Source organism: Malus sylvestris, chromosome 8 (assembly GCF_916048215.2).
Source record: "Malus sylvestris chromosome 8, drMalSylv7.2, whole genome shotgun sequence".
Classification (NCBI taxonomy): Eukaryota; Viridiplantae; Streptophyta; class Magnoliopsida; order Rosales; family Rosaceae; genus Malus; species Malus sylvestris.
The window spans coordinates 27,117,306-27,122,656 of NC_062267.1; the positions used below are offsets into that span (position 1 = coordinate 27,117,306).

A 5,351-nucleotide genomic window follows, 5' to 3' on the forward strand; every position below is an offset into this window, starting at 1 on the left:
TAAAGGTATGAACATAAACGGTTCTGAGTAAATAACCGCGGTTATCGGTCCGTCATAACTATTGTCCATCCCTAAGTGGCATACATCCTTCTAAAGCAAGATAAACTTAGCATTGAGGTTTTTGTAATTTGAATTGTCCTCGAAACCATGTTTTTTGTAGCATGGTTTCTTTCCTATAGTATAAATTCTACTTTTTCTAAGCAAAGGGAAAGTTATGATGATGCTGGCCTCTGACGCCACAAGACATGGCAACAATCACAGGTACACAACAACAACAACAAAGCATTTTCCCACTAAGTGGGGTCGGCTATATTAATCCTAGAACGCCATTGCGCTCGGTTTTGTGTCATGTCCTCCGTTAGATCCAAGTACTCTAAGTCTTTTCTTAGGGTCTCTTCCAAAGTTTTCCTAGGTCTTCCTCTACCCCTTCGGCCCTGAACCTCTATCCCGTGGTCACATCTTCGAACCGGAGCGTCAGTAGGCCTTCTTTGCACATGTCCAAACCACCGTAACCGATTTTCTCTCCTCTTTCCTTCAATTTCGGCTACTCCTACTTTACCTCGGATATCCTTATTCCTAATCTTATCCTTTCTCGTGTGCCCACACATCCAACGAAGCATCCTCATCTCCACTACACCTACGTGTTGATGCTTCACCGCCCAACATTCTATGCCATACAGCATTGTCGGCCTTATTGTCGTCCTATAAAATTTTCCCTTGAGCTTCAGTGGTCTACGACGATCACACAACACACCGGATGCACTCTTCCACTTCATCCATCCAGCTTGTATTCTATGGGTAAGATCCATCAAATTCCCTGTTCTTTTGCAAGATAGATCCTAGGTAGTGAAAACGGTGGCTCTTTGGTATTTCCTGATCTCCGATCCTCACCCCTAACTCATTTTGGCCTCCGTTTGCACTGAACTTGCACTCCATATATTCTGTCTTTGATCGGCTTAGGCGAAGACCTTTAGATTCCAACACTTCTCTCCAAAGGTTAACCTTCGCGTTTACCCCTTCCTGCGTTTCATCTATCAACACTATATCGTTTGCGAAAAGCATACACCAAAGAATATCATCTTAAATATTAAGTTTGTGATCTTCGCTAGATTGCTCCGGTCATTAGTGTGGATAAGTATGTAAATGGATAGAGACAGGAAGCAAACACAAGATGTACGTGGTTCACCCAGATTGCCTACGTCCACGGAGTAAAGGAGTTCTCATTAATTGTGAAGGGTTTACACAGTATATAGGTTCAAGCTCTCCTTTAGTGAGTACAAGTGAATGATTTAGTACAAATGACATTATGAAATATTTGGAAGAATGATCTCGTAATCACGAAACTGTTAAGTACAGAAGTGTGGTATCGTCTTCACTTGTCTTATCTGTCTCATAGGTAGATGTGGCATCTTCTTTGGAAGTATTCTTCCTCCCTCCAAGGGTGGTATCTTTAACTGGTGGAGATGCACAAGGTAATGTATCAATTTCACTTGACGCTTACTTGTAGTTTCAGGCTTGGTCAAGCGCAATACAAACCATGTAGTAGGAGTCCCCCAAGTCGCCGAGCTAGGGGATCTGCTGAAAGAGGTGACAGACAAGGTAAGCAATCAGAGCTCCAAGCAATCAGTCCCAGATCAGAAGTTTGATTTCGAGTTCCGGCTAATTGTTATCCTTCTCCTTATCTTGCAAGTAGCATGAAGGATAAAGAGAAGAAAAGGAGAAAATGTGATATGAGATACTTTTGCTTTTGAAGAAGTAACTTTCCACAGGCTTATTCTTGAATTGGGCTGGAGGGTTTTCTTGTTTCCGCCAGAGTATAAGGCCGACTGAAGAATTTGAGGGTCAAAACAAGTCCATCAAATCTAGAGTACGTTCGACCCTGCTGATATGGGATACTTTTGCTATTGACAAAGTAGTGGATGTATCGGCACGTGTTCTATTGCGCTTGTCTCCACATGCTTTCTTGTATCCTTCTCACTTGCCCTATTTGTTCCTCAGGCAGATGTGGTATCTTCTCAGGAAGCATAAGATGTTGAAGATGAGTACTCGAGAGCAATGGGGTTCCAGGCAGTCAGTTCCGGACTGGAAGCTTGATTCCAAGTGCTGACTGATTGCTCTCTTTCTCCTTGTCTTGCAGGTAAGAACAAGGCCAAAGGAAAAGACAGGGAAAAAGCATGATATGGGATACTCTTGCTTTTAACCCTGATGATATGAGATATTCTTACTCTGGTGTAGCTTGTTTGCAGAGGTATTCTCGGGGGGAAAGAAAGCTGAGTATTTCGAGAGGCTTCGTTAGGAGTGCCCTCTCAGATATGAGGAAAGGTTGAGCATTTTTGCAGGTCTGCCTGTCCGTTGAGGATGGAGGTCGACATATATAGGAGTCTCCCTAACAAGAATGAGTAATACTATTCTTTTACCCTGCTTGGTCATGGCACGGTAGTGGGAGCTGCCAGCTTCACGTGTTTTAACTCTGTCAGAGCACTTTGAGAAAATGGTCTATGGTATCTGGAAAGCTGATGTTACGTGTGAAGATTACAGACAAGCTTTATCCAAGGAGATCTGGCTCTCGAAGTTGAGAAAGCGGTGTGAGGATTACAGACAAGCTTTATCTAAGGGGCTCTCGAAGTTGAGAAAGCGGTGCCTCTTCGGTTTTCGAACAAGTAATCCTGACGGGGATCTGTCTCTCGAAATTCGGAGAACGGTGCCTCTTCGATTTTTGAGAAAGCAATCCTGCTAGGAGTCTGGCTCTCGAGATTCGGAGAGCGGTGTCTCGTCATTTTTTTAGAAAGTAATCATGTTGGGAGTCTGGCTCTCGAGATTCGGAGGACGGTGCCTCTTCGATCTTGAAGCAAGCAATCTTGTTGGGAATGTTTTCTCGAATGTGAGTAAAGGTTAGTCCTGTTTGCTAGTCTACCTTGCCACGGAGCACAGAGGTTGACACACAGGGACTTTCCAATTATCCAGCAGTGGTCATGTTCCTTTACCCTTGTGGGTAATAATATGGTAACTAGACCTTCAAAATTTATGTGTCTAAACTGTGTTAGTGCTCTTTCTTTGCTATTCTTTTACCCTTCTTGGTCATAGCGATGTAATGGGAGCTGCAGGCTTCACGTGTCTAAACTTTGTCAGAGATTTTTGGCAAAGTTATCTGTGGTACCCGTGAGCTGATGTTGCGTGTGGAAAGTGGATGATTGAACAGTAACATTCACGTGCTTTCTACTTCATCAGAAATCTTCGACAGAATGCCCGTAATTTCAGCAAAGTTGAGTGTGCATGTGACAGGTGCTGACAAGACTGAAAAAGCAGGTGCCTCTTCGATTTCTGAGATCGGCCCTCGTGGTCTCTGAGCAGCCCAGCTTTTGAGAAAGCAAGCACCTCTTCGATTTCTGCGATCGACCTTCGTGGTCTTTGAGCAGCCCAGCTTTTGAGAAAGCAAACGCCTCTTCGATTCTTGAGATCGGCCCTCGTGGTCTCTAAGCAGCCCAACTTTTGAGAAAGCAAACGCCTTTTCGATTTCTGAGCAGGCGCCTCTTCGATTTCTGAAGCTCCATCGAGTGCAGATTTTTATAGAGGCTGGTATTAAGTTCCAAAGCACACTTGAATCTTCACCAGTAGAAGCTCCCTTCTTGCATTTCTAAGATCTTGATTTGTCCGACCTCTTTTCTCTTCAACACCTTTGAAAATGTCTGGCCCCTCCGACCGTCTTTTTGACTTGAACCTTGTTGAAGAGGCAGCCACGCCTTCTCCAGACAACATATGGCGCCCATCATTCTTATCCCCTACTGGTCCTCTTACCGTTGGGGATTTCGTGATGAAGAATGATATGACCGCTACGGTGGTGGCCAGGAACCTTCTCACTCCCAAAGATAACAGACTACTTTCCAAACGGTCTGATAAGTTGGCTATTAAGGATTCTCTGGCTCTCAGTGTTCAGTGTGCAGGTTCTGTGTCTAATATGGCCCAACGTTGCTCGAACCCGCTAAGTTGAATCATTGGCGGCTGAAGTGATGAGTCTCAAACAGGAGATTAGAGGGCTCAAGCATGAGAATAAACAGTTGCACCGGCTCGCACATGACTATGCTACAAACATGAAGAGGAAGCTTGACCAGATGAAGGAATCTGATGGTCAGATTTTACATGATCATCAGAGGTTTGTGGGTTTGTTCCAAAGGCATTTATTGTCTTCGTCTTCGTCTTCTGGGGCTGTACCGCGTAATGAAGCTCCAAATGATCAACCTCTGATGTCTCCTCCTTCTAGGGTGCTGTCCAGTACTGAGGCTCCGAATGATCCCCCTCTGGTGCCTTCTATTTCTGGGGCTCTGCCGACTGCTGAGACTTCTCCTAAGCAACCTTTGTGAAGGCTCCCTCTTGTTTGTTTATTTTGACTCGTGTATATGTACATATTTGTAACTTCTTAGAGATATCAATAAATAAGCTTTGTTTCATTTCAACGTATTGTGTTAAATACACCAAAGCCTTCTTCACTAAGTTCTTTGAATTTTTCTTTTGTTGAAGCTTGTATGTTGAAGCTTTGTGAGTGGAGCATGTAGGTTGAGGTAGTGTTCCCTTAATTTCCCGAGTGGGGAAAACTTCTCGATTGGAGACTTGAAAAATCCAAGTCACTGAGTCGGGTCGGCTATATGAATCTTAGAACGCCATTGTGCTCGATCTTGTGTCATGTCCTCCGTTAGATCCAAGTACTCTAAGTCTTTTCTTAGAGTCTCTTCCAAAGTTTTCCTAGGTCTTCATCTACCCCTTCGGCCCTGAACCTCTGTCCCGTAGTCGCATCTTCTAACCGGAGCGTCAGTAGGCTTTCTTTGTACATGTCCAAACCACCGTAACCGATTTTCTCTCAGTTTTCCTTCAATTTCGGCTACTCTTACTTTACCTCAGATATCCTCATTCCTAATCTTATCCTTTCTCGTGTGCCCACACATCCAACGAAGCATCCTCATCTCCGCTACACCCATTTTGTGTACGTGTTGATGCTTCACCGCCCAACATTCTGTGCCATACAGCATCGCCGGCCTTATTGCCGTCCTATAAAATTTTCCCTTAAGCTTCAGTGGCATACGACGATCACACAACACGCCGGATGCACTCTTCCACTTCATCCATCCAGCTTGTATTCTATGGTTGAGATCTCCATCTAATTCTCCGTTCTTTTGCAAGATAGATCCTAGGTAGCGAAAACGGTGGCTCTTTGGTATTTCCTGATCTCCGATCCTCACCCCTAACTCATTTTGGCCTCCATTTGCACTGAACTTGCACTCTATATATTCTGTCTTTGATCGGCTTAGGCGAAGACCTTTAGATTCCAACACTTTTCTCCAAAGGTTAAGCTTCGCATT

At 44.3% G+C, this 5,351-nt stretch overlaps 1 long non-coding RNA gene across 1 annotated transcript; it reads right to left on the minus strand.

Moving 5' to 3' along the window:
* Positions 1–265: 265 nt before the first annotated feature.
* Positions 266–4,966, minus strand: LOC126632708 (uncharacterized). The gene is made up of 2 exons (XR_007626796.1): positions 4,889–4,966; positions 266–559 (listed from the first exon to the last, which is right to left on the minus strand). It is a non-coding gene; the product is annotated as an uncharacterized LOC126632708 (long non-coding RNA).
* Positions 4,967–5,351: the final 385 nt, after the last annotated feature.